Source organism: Eptesicus fuscus, chromosome 1, assembly GCF_027574615.1.
Source record: "Eptesicus fuscus isolate TK198812 chromosome 1, DD_ASM_mEF_20220401, whole genome shotgun sequence".
NCBI lineage: Eukaryota > Metazoa > Chordata > Mammalia > Chiroptera > Vespertilionidae > Eptesicus > Eptesicus fuscus.
The window spans coordinates 113262844-113278801 of NC_072473.1; the positions used below are offsets into that span (position 1 = coordinate 113262844).

The 15958-nt window shown below is 53.2% G+C and overlaps 1 protein-coding gene across 1 annotated transcript in view; it reads left to right on the forward strand.

Moving 5' to 3' along the window:
• The first annotated feature begins 12465 nt into the window (after positions 1-12465).
• Positions 12466-15958, forward strand: part of ELF4 (E74 like ETS transcription factor 4) — a 45067-nt gene continuing 41574 nt past the window's right edge. The window contains exon 1 of the mRNA XM_008153897.3: positions 12466-12696. The gene's annotated coding sequence lies outside the window, so the exon portion shown is untranslated. The remainder of the gene's footprint in view (positions 12697-15958) is intronic.

The window sequence follows — 15958 nt, forward strand, 5'->3', positions numbered from 1 at the left end:
TCCCCTCTGTCCTTCCCTGACTCCACCTAAAGCTGGGCACCCTTGTTGCCCGAGAGATCATTGGGACTCAATCCCAGTGCCTTGCTCTCTGAGCAGAGGAGAAGTCCTGTGGACCCAGAGGTGAAGCAGGACTGCCACTGGCCTCTTTCCCATCTTATCAGGGAACTTCTGGCGGGCGCAGACACATGTACACAAAACCACACACAGAGACACACAGCCCAAGCCAGTAATGACGTTCCCCTGACTGGCTGGTTCTACAGATGGGTGTGACTAGGTCAGAGTACAGGGAGGGTCTAAATATTTAGATACTGAACTGCCAAGCCACGGTAGGAAAACAGGGATCATCTCAAAATGAACATTTTGAAAAAGAGAAACGCAGCCCCTGACATCCAGCAGCTGACCTGGGACTGTAAGCTAGGCTTTGGTGTTGCTACAAACTGGCCTGGCACTCATGTTAGTCCTGGGTGTTCTACTAAAACATAAACAGATTCATGACATTAGCATCTAACAAGGCTGCTCTGACCATGGTGGACCTAGACAAAAACAAGACTACTCCATAATCATGTGTAAACACAGACAAAAACATGAACATTGCCCAAACCACAGAAATGATCAAATACACTCCCCACTTTCCTGGCTAATCTGAGTGACTGCTGCTTCCTTACCAGTTATAGCACTAGCTTCGCTATAGTCTGCCCTCCTAATGGATAAAATTTATTTAGCCAAGCCAGTGTTGCTCAGTGGTTTGACCTATGAATCAGGAGGTCATGGTTCAATTCCAAGTCAGGGCACATGCCCAGATTGTGGGCTTGATCCCCCGTGTGATACATGCAGGAGGCAGCCAATCAATGATTCTCTCTCGTCACTGATGTCTCTCTCTCTCTCTCTCTCTCTCTCTCTCTCTCTCTCTCTCTCCCTCCCTACCTCTCTGAAATCAATAAAAATATATTTTAAAAATTTATTTAATTCAATACCCAATCATTGAATTTACCTGCTTCCTGACAGCATCCAATCCAGAGCAAAGCCCAGCTTCCTTAAACTCTCCCTTAAACTCTTAACTTAAGAGTTTAAGTTAAACTCTTCCTTAAACTCTTCCTTAAACTTTCACCCAGGCCAGCTCAAATCCTATTAAGTCCTTTCTAGCATCCTCTTCCTGAGATATCCCATAGTTCCCCATGGTGTGCAATACCCCTCATTACAGTAAACATAAACCCAACTTGTTCAACCATGAGTATCCTAGTGGTCTCTGACTGGTGGGCATTGACAACTTAGGGACAAAGAGCCAAAATATCTTCCTTAGGCCCACTACAAGGCAGAGACCCCTGTGAATTTTGGCTAGTTTTGTACCTTCCTGAAGATCTTGCCTCATCCCAGTAGAGTCCCTAAGATCTGTGTTGGGGAAAGCTCAAGAGTCATGTCTGGGACAGAGGTGCCTGGCTTCCCAGGCAGGTTCCCACCTATGATATCTTGTCATTTGCAGTACAACACAGAGATGCTTCTGGAGGAGCACCTAATATGGGTGTTGAATTCATGAATACATACATACATGAATAAGTGTATTTGTTGGTCAGCTAGCAAACATTTACTGTGCAGCTACTGAATGCCATGGTATAATAGTCCCTGGAGATAAGATGAGTAAGGGAGCATTATCTCAATTCGTTGAGGTTCTGCTTCCTGGCATATGTCGACAGTTTGGCTCAAATAAACTCACAAAAATTCAAAAATGAAAAAAGAAGATGAGTAATACACTCCCTGCTCTCTGGCTTTATAACCTAGTAGTGGACACAGGTCAAGAGGAACTATCAGTGCAATGTAAGTGCTGGGAGTATGGTGTGTGAGTTCAGATTGGAACTTCTTCTTTTTTTTAAATATATTTTATTGATTTTTACAGGGAGGAAGGGAGAGGGATAGAGAGCTAGAAACGTCAATGAGAGAGAAACATCGACCAGCTGCCTCCTGCACACCCCCCACCGGGGATGTGCCCACAACCAAGGTATAGGCCCCTTGACCTGAATCAAACCTGGGACCTTCCAGTCCGCAGGCCGACGCTCTAGCTACTGAGCCAAACCGGTTTCGGCTGGAACTTCTTTACTCTTCAGATTGCTTTGTAGTTCTGCTTCTACCTAGTCTAGGCTTTTCTTTTTTGTAATCCTGAGGATATGTTTTTATTGATTTCAGAGAGAGAGAGAGAGAGAGAGAGAGAGAGAGGAGAGAGAGAGAGAGAGAGAGAGAGAGATTGAGAGAAGAATGGAGGGGTGGGGGAAAACATCAATGTAAGACAGAAACATCAATTACTTGCCTCCCATACTTGTCCTGAGCGAGGATTGAACCCACAAGCTTTCGGTGCATGGGACGATGCTTCAACCAACTGAACCACCCAGCCAGGGCATCTAGGCTTTTCTTTCACTGACCAAATGATGGTTCTCCCTCCATTCTAACGTTTGTGTCTTCTCTTTCATCTCTAGGAACACTCTTCTGGATTTGAGTCTTGCTTGGCTCTACCATTCACTCCTGGAGAAACCAGGCAGCCACTTTCCTAAATCCGGGCATCCTCATCCGTAAAATGAGGGGAACATACTAAATCATCTCTCCACCCTCAGCTCTAACCTCCTGTGTATGGCAAAGTCTCTTAGGTGCTTGCATAGGGCTTTCTTCATCTTTCCATGGACTCAGTTGCCTTTGATCTGTAAGGTTGAGAGCAAATGCTAATGGGACCCAAAGCCCTAGGCAAACATCTTTCCACCTTGCCTCTGCTGTCGCTTTGGCTCAACTAGATTTACAAGTTTAGTTTCATGTTTGTTTGTAGCTTATGATTCTTCTTTAGCAAGTTACATCTAGACCTAGGACCCCTAGAAATTGCACCATTGCCTTATTTGCTCTCCCTGGGGTGTATGACAGCCTCACAAATGGTTCCCTGAAAGGTAGCATCCTTTAGCCCCTTCAAAAAATTGGCTTCCAGCTCGGAATTTCCCCAAGAAGGCTCTATGGTGGGATTATTCTCGGCCATAATCCTAGCACATACATCCCTACCCAACCATTTAATGGCTCAAATACCTGACAAATATACCCTGCAGAGCTGGTGGTTGGACAGCCACCATAACCCAGGGCAGCTTTCAACTTTATGCCCAGAGGAGAGCTCAGAACCTCTCCCCCCTGGTGCCATAAAAGCCCCAAGACCAGCCTGTTTACCCCCTTTGCTCTTAGTCTATGGCCATTTCGACACTGGCCATGGCCTTGACAGAGTCCAGCCTGGAAGTGCAAAGACAAGTGAGCTGGGAAGCTTGCAAGCTTCAGCAGCACCTGGCTCTTGGCTCTTACAGTACAGACAAAAGGAAACTTCATCCAATACCATGATTTGCTGAGTGGGAAAGATGCATAAGGATCCCTGACCTCTGGAGGGAAAAGGGAGCTTTGGGTGTTTCAGAGGAGAGCAACAGAGCTCCTTCAGCTTGAAGCCTTCCCCAGCCCTGGCCTAAGACCCTTAGCCACCTTGTTGAGACTAGTATCCCAAGCAAGCAGTGTGGGATTCTGGTCTCCCATGCCAGTGGAAGTCCTCAAACTAGGGGCACAGTAGGATGGGGCGGGGAGTAAAAACAAAATCGTTGGCTTCAAAGTTACCCCCATCTCAACCTGGACCCAGCCAGCACCAAGCTCTAAGAGGAAGGGCCATGGTGACCTATCAGGTGATCAGCTTGACTTAATGTAAGGGTCCAGGGCTGCTCAAGGCTCAGGGCAGACTATACTTGTCCCCATGGTGGCACAAGCTTGCATGCTGCCCTGTTCCTTGGAAGAGTTGGTTCCAAAGAAGAGCTGTCAGCTTCCCAGCCAGTTCGAAAGCCCCGAGGAGGGAAGGAAATCCCCAGATGCCCTCCTCTCAGCAGGTATTCCCTGTGGGAGGGGAATAATTGCAAAAGGATACCTTAGTGGGAGCTCTGCTCATAGTTGGGAATATGCAGTGCCCTGCCTGGCATTTCCAGAACAGTGCACAGTGGCCTGGTTGTGACAGAAGCATGGAGTTCTCCACTGGGTCTTTCCTAGGAGCCGGGAGCTGCCCTGAGGGGACAGGAGGAAGCGGGGGACGGGCGGAAGCAAGAAAGAAAGGATCCAAGGGAAGTTTCAAGGTGTGTGTGTTGGGGCGGGGCGGGAGGGGGGGAATTCTCATGAGTCAGCGAATCCGGTTCAGTGTGACTTCACTACTTCCCGAGAAGAGGCGCCCGCGGCGAGAGGCCGCTGGGAGCCAAGCAACAGGAATGCAAGGTCGGAGTTGCCGGCAGCCTGTGGCTGGACCCGCTCGGGGCTAGCCAGGCCTTCTGGGGCTGGGGCAGCGAGGGAAGGCACGCGCGAGCCGGGAAGGCTCTGGTGGGGGAGCTGACCTCTCCCCTCTCCTCCTCCTTCCTCCTGGGCCCCAGGCGCCGCGCTGTGCCGGCTCGCCTGCAGGTGGTGCTACTGAGGCGCCCTGGGCGCACGTCTGAGGGTCAGGGCGGAGCTCAGCCCTTTGGGATCTGGGCTTTGGAAGGCAAGCAACAGAGATAGGGGGTGGCCACGCACAGGCGGGAGGGGCCGCCAGAACCTCCTCTGTCCGGGGGGCCGGCGCTCCCCCTAAGTGGTGGGAGATCTGGAGAGCCTACCTGCTGCGCTAGCGCCAAGCTTGGAGCCGGCTCCTGCACGCTTCTAATAGTCCACTCTCTCAGGCCATCTCCCTGGCCCCGGTGGAGCTGGGCCAGCTCACCTTCAGCAAAGGGACTGCGGTTTCAGAATGTCTTCCCTCTCCGTTGACGGCGCTCTTGACCCAGCGGGCAGTAGAATGGAAACTTTGAGTCGCGTCTTGGGCGTTGGGGGTGGGGTCTCCTGAACGGCCACTCCCTAGCCTGGCACCCTTGAGACCCAGAACGCATCTCCTGCACAGGGATAGACTGGCTGGTGATACGATACAGTCTGGGACCAGGGTTTAGCCTAGATGAGGGGTTGGGACTCAGCCTTGGGCTGGATGTAGGGCAATGGTTAAGGATTCCAGGCTTGTCAATCCGGTAGTCAGCAGCCACAAAGAAAAAAAAAAAAAGCTAAGAGGCCCATTTAGGGCTCAAACTTGCAGCCTTGGCTTTGGTAGATAAAACTTTGCGTCCTACCTCCTTGCAAGCCCTGAGCTCTGGAAGTCATGATGCTGCTGACCTCGTGCTGGTTCATGATTGTGTGGTGGCTGTTTAGTTAACATGTATCAGGGCACAGAAATAACCTGTGGTCAGACACTTCTAAGCTGAAAAAAAAAGTTGTTGGGGTTCCAGTCTCACCCTTTTCAGAGGCTCCAGTGGCTATTCCCATGACACAACATTACATATGTACAAAGTGTGTCTCCTTTTTCTGTGCCAAGAAACTAACTAGTACACTACGCCGTGTACTAGAGTTGTTCTGGGTGCTTCTTCTCCCTGTTTTCAGGATGTCCAAAGCCATCTGAGAAAGTTATCTAAGGATTTTCCATAAAGAAGAGGAAAGGGGTAAAAAAAAAAATCCAAAGGATCCTAAACGTTCCCAGGTTTCAGTGTGTGCCAGGAGAAATACCGTCTGTCTCCCGCCCAGACCTCAGAGCCCGGGCCTCCTTCCTACAGGGCGGTGCCCAGCTATTCCTGGAAACCCCCTCCTTTCTACTAACCCCTTCCCCAATGTGTCTCCTCCCAGACCAAGTCCTAAGAAAAAGATCATATAAAATCTTGAAGTCCCTGTCCCCTCTCTCTGTCCCCAACCTAACTTGCCACAGTTCTCAGCCTGCCCCCTCTTTTGATGCCCTCAGGCTGGCTTGTCCTGGAGTAGGGCCTGAGTTTTGGCCTCTCTCTCCAGCCTGGCTCCATGCCCCACTAGGTGACTAGGACAGGATCTGATATACTAATTTGTGTTAATGTGATAATGGAAGCTAGTGGGGTCACGTGCTAGCCACTGGCCAATTTCTAGGCCGGCCAGGGCCTCCAAGCCTCAGCCTCAAGTGGAGGCTGCAGGGGTGGGAATTTCAGGCTGACTAATCTCCACAGCCGGCTGCAGGAGGCGGGGGAGTGGGAGGAACCGAAGCCCAGGACGATCCCAGGGTGCTGGTGCCTTCGAGCTGCTGCTGCCTCGGTTTCAGTTTCATCCTTGGCTGACACGTTCCTCCGACTAGTGGAATTGCTTTGGTTTCCCTCCAACCCCTCTCCCCTCTCCAGCTGCCCCCCTTTGGACTGCTAGCTTCCCTCAGCCAGCCCTTCACTTCTTGAGGGGAGAGATGGGAAGATAATTTGGCAGCAATGAGGAAAAAATGTACACGTAGACACCCTCAGACGCACAGGCTCACATACCATACTGCCTTACAGACAAATGCGCGAGGGGGACTCATATCCAAGAATTGGCCCTTGCGAGTGCGCAAGCGCACGCCACACACACACACACACACACACACACACACACACACACACACCACCTCGGGCCAGGGTTATGCTCTCACTTACATCTGAGAGACCCACACGGACACACACATAGGCAGGCAAGGCCCTACAGATACCCGTCCCACACACAGCCCCACACACAACCGCTCACACACCACCAGCAGCAGCAGAGTTGGATGGCTTCCTCAAAAGAGGGCTGGAAAGTTTGTTTGCTGCCAGAGAAGGGGCCTAGACATTCCATGAAATGACTCATACTGCACCTTTATAGACATTAGATGTTGTATTTTTCTGGATTCAACAACAACAACCCTGGACCCCTGTCGTGGGGGCAGGGCGAGGAAACTGAGGAGTGGCTTCATTCCCATTGGGCCTCTGTCTAGCGCATGTCTCAGGCTTGTCCTTGCCTCCCTGTGGGATGGGGCGATCCAGAAAGAGCAGAATCATCTACCTCCTGGTACAAACCTCAGCCTGGAGCCACCCCTTGGCTGGATGTGAGGAAGGGTGAAATGAGGAGCTGAGAAGTCCCCCTCAGAGCCTCTCCCCAATACTGCACCTCATCGGGTTCCCAGGATTTGGAGTCAAGCGCCGTGCCCCTACTGTGGTATCCCAGTCTGAGTCCTTCCTGATCTCTCTTTCCAGTCAAACACCGCTTCCCAACTCTCTTGTGTCCATTCTTACTGCCACCGTCCTGCCCAACTCAAGGGGGCGCTATTCCTTGTAGATAATGTGTAGTGCCTCAATGCAATGTCACTGGAGCCCTCTTCACTCCCCTGAGCCTCCTCTCCATCTGAAGAGGGAACACCCAGCTTGTGTCCCTGCCCCCCCCCAAGGACCCACAGAAGGCCTGCAGGCGTTGCCGTCCCTCTGCTCCCCATCCCAATTCCTTGGCCCAGCAGCAACCACTTGTTTTTTCCTGTGGACTACGAGGGAAAGCACCTTTTGAGCGTCATTTGGCATCTCTGCAGGGCCTGGTGGCACAGTGAAGCCACCTGCCACACAAGATGGGTGTTGGGCCAGCAGATCCCAGGGGTTGAGGGGCTCACAACTCTGGCTCCACCGGAGAGTAGCCTGAAAACTCTGGATGTTTTGCTGCCTCTGATAGGTGCCCCAGAGCAGGCTCCTACCCTCTGCTCTGCTCCCAGGGACTTTTCCAGGCTGAGCCCTGGCTCCCAGACAGGGACTAGGGACCAGTGGGATTGGAGACGCCAGGGGGCTTGCCCTCATTTGCTGAACTCTGCCCCAAACCACTTCTGCCTTATTTTTTTTGCAACCCAGAGGGGGCCTGAAAGGGTACTGAATTTGCCCTCCCCTATAAAAAAAAAACCCCACTAGGCCTGCACAAGACACTTCCTATGTCAGGGCTGTCATCTCCCTCCAGGCAGGCCCCTGAGCTACTGTCCAGCACTCCAAGAAGTTGAACCCAGCAGTTCTCTGAAGTTTTGTAGGGGTTCTCATGGTGCCAGGGCCAGTCCTTGCAAAGTCCTGGAGAGCAAAGGTATAACTCTCCATTTAAGTGAGAGCAGGGTTCCGTTGGAAGAGCAAGTGGCTTTCCAAGAGCCCTGACCAATGAAGGTGGCATGCCAGATGAAAGTTATGGTCTGGGAAGTTGCTCCCAACTTCATCCTTCCATCTGTATGCCTGTGCTTTGGCCTAGGCACATCCCCACCCTCGTTACCCCCTAATATGGGCCAGGGCAACAGACCATCATCCCAGGAGGGAGCACTTTGTATAATCTATCCCAGGGAATTTTTCTGTTTTGCAACTACTCAACAATCTTTTTCTTATCTTTTTTAAAAATATATTTTTATTGCTTTCAGAGAGGAAGGGAGAGGGAGAGTTAGAAACCTCAATGATGAGAGAGAATCATTGATCGGCTCCCTCCTGCACACCCCACACTGGGGATCAAGCCTGCAACCCGGGCATGTGCCCTGACCGGGAATTGAGCCGTGACCTCCTGGTCCAAAGGTCAACACTCAACCACTGAGCCACGCTGGCCAGGCTCAACAATCTTTTTTGGAACAAACATTCCTTATGATGTCCAGCCACAACCTGGGACTTAGAGCTTTCTAGCTATCAATGGATCTAGCTGGGGCCTTGTCATATAAACCCAATAGAGGCAAACCACGAGTTACTGATCATATTAGTACAGGCACGATTGCTGGCTGGATAGACAGAATTATAGGGGGCTTCTCAGCTTTACAGGTGGGAGGGCGCCTTTTAAACTATAACTTCTCTCCTGGTTTTTTATATGCTTCTCATTCTGAAAGTCTGATTGATAGGTGGCTTTTCTAGCATGTCTGTGGTGGAAAGTAAGGGCCATGGCCACAGAAGCTGGGACAGTGTGGTATTTTGTTCTGGCCACGGTTTGGATAGAATGTGTTGAAGCCAAGGGGTTCAGGGTGGGGGAAGCAACCTTGTCTCCAAAGAACCTGGGGTGATCTGTAGAAGAACATAGGCTGTCAGGCACTACTTCAAAGAGGGGACAAAGGGGGGCTGAGAAAGTTGCCAAAGTGGAAAGACAAGTTGAGCGGAGAAGTGGGGAGGTGTCCCTGTGCAGGCTATGGGCAGCCAAGAGGCCTCTCCAGTCCTGGAATGATCCAGGTTCTGAGGCCAGAAAGGACCGAGTAAGTGTTGGAGAATGAGGGAGAAACAGGGCTGGAAGGAAAGAGGCTGAGAGTGCACGTTGGATGGCGCGGCCTGGGCATCCGTGGGCAACTCGAGAAGGGGAATTCCTGCCAAGTCAGGGAATGAGCCATTGGCAGAGACAGCATGGCTGTCATCAGGAGCGGTGATCTCAGCTTGCTGGCCCCGCCTGACTGCAGCTCACCCGATGGGTAAGTTGAAGAGCAGGGAGCCAGGTGGGGAAGGGCTGGCAGACTGGGAAACAGCAACAAGGTCATTGGGAAGGGCAGCCCGGCTGACCTGGAGCCACAAAGGTCATTCAGGTGGCCCATGGCTCCCCAGGGTGAGGTTGGCACAAGGTTTCATCAAGGGGGTAGGTTTGCTTTGGGTACAACTCCCAGATCATGGTGCTGTGCTTAGTTCTGAGTGGCTGGGGAAGGTAGGAACTTATGGGATTCCCACAGGCCCTGGGCTCCAGGTCACTAGTAGGCATTAGGGCCAATCACTGTGAGCTGGTCAGGACAGTGCTGTCCTCTCTCCCTACCCTTCCCAAGAGGAAGACCTATGCTTTGGTTCTTCTGTGTCTTGAGCCTTCAACCTTGGTTTAAACCACAAACACTCATAGGAGGGATCCACCATTAGTCCTCCAAAGCTTCTGGCCTGGCACTGTCAGACCTCCCCATACTCTCACCCTGAAAGCTTGATAAAGAAAAGCAAAATTACGATAAAGATGATACTGAAGGTAGCCAACTTTTATTGAGGGTTTACTAGGCATCAGGCACTGCCATAGACATAGGTTACCTCATTCAATCCTCATCACAGCCTTGTGTCATAGGTCCTTTTTTTCCCCCTCTCACAGCAACAGTATTTTTTAAAAATATTTTTTATTGATTTCAGAGAGGAAGGGAGAGGGAAATAGAAACATCAATGATGAGAGAGAATTCTACACGCCCCCCACTGTGCCCTGACCTGGAATCAAACCATGACCTCCTGGTTCATAAGTAGACCCTCAACCACTGAGCCATGCCAGCAGGGCACAGCAACAGTATTTTTAATAATCCCTAATTCAACATTTTTCAAATGCCCCTAAACAGCAAAATGAATAAATACGTTGTGATATAGTTCCAAACATTATACAATACAACAAGAATGATCTGCAACTATCTGCAACAATGTAGATGAATCTCACAAATTGTTTGTCAAAAGAAGCCAGACACGAAGACATTTATAGCATAACATTCCATTTATATAAAATACAGAAAGAGATAAAGCTAATATATGCCCCAAGAAGACAGTGGTACCAGTTTTGGGGACTGAGGTAGGTTCTTATCGCCAATTTTAAAAAGTAAGGAAAGTGAGGCTTAGAGAGTTATTGACTTGCCTAAAGACACACAGCTGGAATAGGTGCCCAGGTCAGTGGTTAAAGACCTCTGAATTCTTAGTAAAATGGGAAAGTGTGTGTGTGTGTGTGTGTGTGTGTGTGTCCACTAGTGAGTTTCAAGGTCAAGATAAAGGGGAGTTAGGGGACAGCTGGGACTTACCACAATTTTGATAGTAGAACCTCATAGACAAGAGGCCAGCAGAGACCTGAGTATCTCCAGGATCTGGAATCCCCTGGGGAAAGTGTGCCCACTTAGAAAAGAAAAAAGTGCCAGGCCAGTGTGGCTCAGTGGTTGAGTGTCGACCTATGAACCAGGAGGTCACAGTTTGATTCCTCATCAGGGCACATGCCGAATGCAGGCTCCATCCTCAGTGTGGGCCACGCAGGAGGCAGCCAATCAATGATTCTCTCTCCCTCTCCCTTCCTGTCTGAAATCAATAAAAATTATTTTTTTAAAAGAAAAGAAAAAAGTGGAAATTTGCTGTTGGTGCTTATTTCAGGGATTTGGCTCTACGTAGCCAAGAGGTCTCAAGGGCCAGTGCCCCATTGCAGCCCTTAGGGCTTTCCCTGGAAACCTATCATCGGCAGCTGCCTTCACGGGTGTCACCCACTACCACTGTGCCAAGGATCATCTTTTCCCACCGCTGGGGAGCAGGCAGATGTTGGTGGCTGAGCAGGTCTCTGAGCTGCAGGCCTGTGGCTACCCCTGCCCCTCAGAGGGCCCTCCTGCCCCTGGGGCCCTTTCAGCCTTGCTGCTTTCTGCCAAGGAGATGCCAGGGTTCAGGCTCTGTTGGCAGCCTCATCCAGACTATGTAGAGCCATAAGGAGGGACAATTGTCAGCGCCTCCCTCCTAGAGCCTCCTGGCTGTAGGATATGGTTGGGAGGCTTGTGTGGAGGCTGAGGCAGGTCAAAGGAGAAGGTAAGGTGGGAGAAGAGGAAACGGGGGTTCAAATGGATGTCTCAAGCAGAGCAGTCTGGCTTTGGACCAGAGGGGGCATGAGCTTTCTCCCAGAACCCCAACTCGGACTGTTTTTGTACCTGCTGTGGCAGCCCTGCACCTCTCTCCCCCGCCCTTCCTCCATGCATATTCTTCTGACCTCTTCCACCAGGAGCTCTAGGCTTGCCTTCTCTCAGAAGTCCCCCAAACTCTCCAGTCATCTCAAGCGCAGGATGCATTTGGCCGGAGATTCCCCGGCCCGTTTGGAATTTGTTCATGAATTGTATTCTTTGGGCATCTCCTGGCCTCATCACCCGCTCACCCCGCCCTCCCGCCGGGTCCGCACACAACAGGCGCTCAATAATCTAGAGTTCAGGGCTCTGGCCAAAGGCGTCGAGCAAGTGGAGTGTACAGGCCAAGGGGGTTGGATAGAGCCATCCAGAGTCCCCGGAGAACAGAGTTCGCTCGGAGGTACTGTGTGGGGGCTTCCCGCCGGGGCCGGGGCAGAGCTCGAGCTGTGCTCTCTGGGGGAGCCCTGACCTCGCCGTCCCCTAGGGGCCTGCGAGCCGGGAGGGGAAGGAGAGGCCTCGCGGGCCCCTGGCAGGGCTCCTCCTGCCTTGCTGGCGACAGCGGCGGGCCGGGGGTGGAGGGGCGCTGTTTCCACCACCACGCCTCCTCCCTCCCTCGCTCCCTCCCTCACCCCGCCCGCCCGCGGTCCCTCCCGTCGGTCCCTCCCTCCAGCTCTTCCCTCCCTCCCACCCAGCCTCCTTCGCGCCCGCCCCAGCCGCCGCCTGAGGGGACGTGTGTGGCTCTGGTGCAATTTCCCCTTTCGCCCGGTTGTCTCAGCGCAGGTCTCCGCTGGCTCGCGCCCCCTCCCCGGGCGCCCCCACCGGCCGCCTGGACCCTCCCGCGTCCACCCTGCCCCCCGGAGTCGTTTTCTCAGGGGCGCCGTGGGTTCACCTGGTATTTGCATCTCGCCCTCTAACTTGCCATTGGCGGCGCGACGTGTGGGAGAGCCCTGCGCCTTGCCCGCCCGGACCAGCCTGCCCCCGCGCCGAGGTGAGTCACGGGCGCGGGGCCGCGGGGGCAGGCGGACCCGGAGGAGAGGAGGGAAGGAAAGAGGGAGGCGGACGCTGGCCCCAGCGGCCGGGGGAACCGACCAGGCGCTGCGCTCAACTTCCACTTCTCCTTTCGCCGGCGCCGAGATCCCGGCGCCACTTGCCCGGCCCGGCTTCTCCTGGGAGAGGGCGGGCTGGCGGGGCTGGGGACCCGCGATCTCGGCCCCCGGAGCGGGGAGGGGAACACGGCGACTTATCCCGGCTCGGCGACCGAGCCCACTTCAACTCAGGTACGTCGATGGCACCGGTTCTTTGAGCCTTCGGAGACTTCGAAAAGTTTGTCCGAGGGCGGGATCCAGAGCCCCGGGGCCCCAAGTGTCGGGGTTGGGGGCCCAGGGAAGGGGGGGTAGAGCCGCATCGTGTTGAGTCCCGCCCTTGCCTCGCCCCGCTGCGTGTGTGTTGTGGAACCCCGGGTCCGATCCCAGGTTAGAATCGGAATCGATTTCCGCAGGCGGGGTTGGGGATCATTTTTCCTGCGCTTTGGGCAGCCCGAGTCCCTGGACGGGACCGATCGCGACAACAGGCCCCCAAAAAGCTGGGTGTCTGAGAGCAGGAGGTTGGGCGGGTCCGTGGTGGGGCTGTTAGATTGATCCAGCGGCCCATAGGGCTTCTGGGGCCAGGCGCCTTAGGGTAAATTACACACACACACACACACACACACACACACACACACACACACACACACGAATAATTGGATCGCCAAAATAGAGACTTCTTGGCGGGGGTGGGGGTGGGGGCCGGAGTTTGCGTGCGAGACTGCCTGCAGCCTTCCCTCTCCCGCGTTCCCGCTCTCCCGGGCTCTCCCGCCTCTCAGTTCCTTCTTCTGCTGCCGGCCAGGGAACTCCGCAGGCACACAGCGCGGGATCCCCTGCCCACAGCGCCGTGCTTTTGGAGACTGCTGAGGCGGTAATGGCTTTATGAATTCCTGGTCCCTCCACGGCACCCTAACTCTGCCGCCCTTTCCTCCCGCCTGAGTTCAGGGACAGTGCAGTTCTGACCAGAATCACCTCCTGACCCCTTGGCACCTGGCTCAGCCGCGTTCTCCCTGGCTGCTCCCACCACCACCACACCCCAACCGTGGGATTTGATGGCCTTTTGATTCCTGCCCCCCATCCCTCTGCCCAAGATTGAGGCCTGTCTGGTCCTGCAGCTTCTTCTGGTTAATGTTTGACAGTTCATTGTGGCTAATCATTTTAATTAGCTCTTAAAATGGGGAGGAACAGTTAACCTTGGACTTCTCGATTTTTGCCTGGTGGGGCCTCAAATGGGAGGAGTGCTGGGGAGGTGGGGAGGTAGCAGCGGAAGTGAGGTCACCACCCTAGGGCCTGAGCCACTGCTGCTCGGCCCCAACAGCTGGTGGGCACGCCCATCAGGGACTCACCCCCTAAGAGCTGACCCCTGGCCTGAGTGCCAGGTGGGAGGGGGATGAAGGGAGCAGATCTAGCTCTCCCCTTTGGCCCTGAAAATGCCCAGGGAACACGTATGCCTGGCAAGAATGCAAACCCCTCCTCACAGTTAGTTACACAGGGTTTGGCTGGTTATAAGGCGCTTCCTACCATTAATTTAGTGGACTCAGAGCAGAAACAGCTTAGCGGGGAGTTACCTTGGGACTGAATTAATCTGGACACTTCCTATGGCCCGCTGCTGTGTGAGGAAGAGGCTGCCTTGCATGTGGTTGTCTCTGAGCCTGGGTTCAAAGGCTGGGATTTCTTGTGTGGGGGGAAGGGGGCGTTGAGCAGGCTCCACGTTGCCACCCTCACCCAGCCTCCACTGTGAGCCTAAGGAGTGGCTTGTTTGCAACTATGTCTGGCATTCCTCCCACTGCTGCACTGTTTGCTCGGTGGTTGCTCAGGAACTGGCGCCCACCCATGGACAAGCTGGGGGCCCGAAACCCACCCTTCTCCTGCTTAAGGCTAAGAGGTGGCACATTGGCTTCTGTTTCCTCTGTCCTATATTGGGACCTAAAAATGAGGGTGCTGTGATCTGTTGTTCATGGGCCCAATTGAAAGGATGTACAAAATACCCCAACCTGAAAAATTCAGGGCTTTTGTCCCCTGAAACCGCAGTCAGACGAAGGCTGTTTTTCCAGAGAAATACCCCCTCCTAAGTTTGGCCCTGGTCCTCACCACCCTCCCAACGTTTTCATTTTCCCTCCAATCCCTAGAACCAAACTGTCTGGGTTTTAATCTAGCTTTCTTATTTACTAGCCATGTGATCACAGTCAATCGTATACCTCAGTTTCTTCATCTGTCTAATGGGACCCACCTCACCAGGTTGTACCAGATTATCAGAACAGTATGTGACACAGAGTAACATAATGATATTGCCAACACAGTGCCCTAAAGCTCAGATTCAACTTAGCAGACTTGCTGAGAGCTAGTCCCAGGACCAGGCACGAGTGGCAGTGAGGAAAATGTGGTGAAGAGGACACCACCCACACGCTGTTGGGGCGTCTGGGTGGGGGATGTGGGAGGGGTGGAGAGAGTGGCTGGGTCATCTATATAAATAACTGTAAGTCAAAGTCAGACTGGAATCCTTGAGCCGATGCTGGGAGCTAGGTATCCCTTTGCCTAGGGACCATGGCTGGGTTCTGGTCTGGATGCCTCCCACCCCCCACCCCAGTCCTGTCCTGGAATTTGGGTGAATGATAGGGAAAGGGAGACCTGGTTCCCACGTAGGCTGCAGGTGGCAAACATTCAGTGGTATCATTTGTTGGGTTTCAGTGCAGGCTGACATTACTTAGGGCTACCCCCAAACACCCCTTAACCTAAGGAGTGGCAGGGTCCATGCCTGTCATGCCCCTTGCACCTCCTGTAGGTCCCCCATGAACTGGGAATGGCCTTGAACAGCCTCATCTTCTCGGGCCTGGGCCTGACCCCAACCCGGGCTTGGTTATCTCTCTGGGATTTCTAAACTGCAAAGAGGTTTCTGGCTTCACTGCCAATTTACTCCCTTTGTGGTTCTCAGACTGAAAACTAGTTCTGCAGGGGAGAAAGGAAACTCATCCACAGTACCCAGAATCCCATGGGCGCTTTCCTAGGTGTAAGGGGCCTTTCTCATCAACACCAACCTGCCTGCAAATCTCTGGCCGCTGAGCCTCTCGTGGCCTGTAATCCTGGCCTTGCCGCTAATGCCCTGTAGCCCAGGGCCCCAGCGCTGGTTGCCAAGGAACTGCTGGTCGGGGAGCTTATGAGGGTTCTGACTTCATAGGGGCTGCTGAGTTTCGATTCAACAGACATTTATTAACACCTACTGTGTGTCCAACCTGTGCTAGGTGCTGTGGGGTGAGGGGTGCGCCAAGGAGGCAGTGGGGGAGAGATGACTAAGACACCCGAAACAATCAGAGGCTAAAACAAGCAGCCAGACCAGCGACAGTCAGGTGCTAATTGTGCTCCTCGGAGCAAGGGCCAGAGGCAGCCAGGGCTCTGAGGTCAACTGCAGCTGGAGGAGGGAGGGAAGGCTTTGTGAGGGATGAGCCTCAAGCTAGACCTT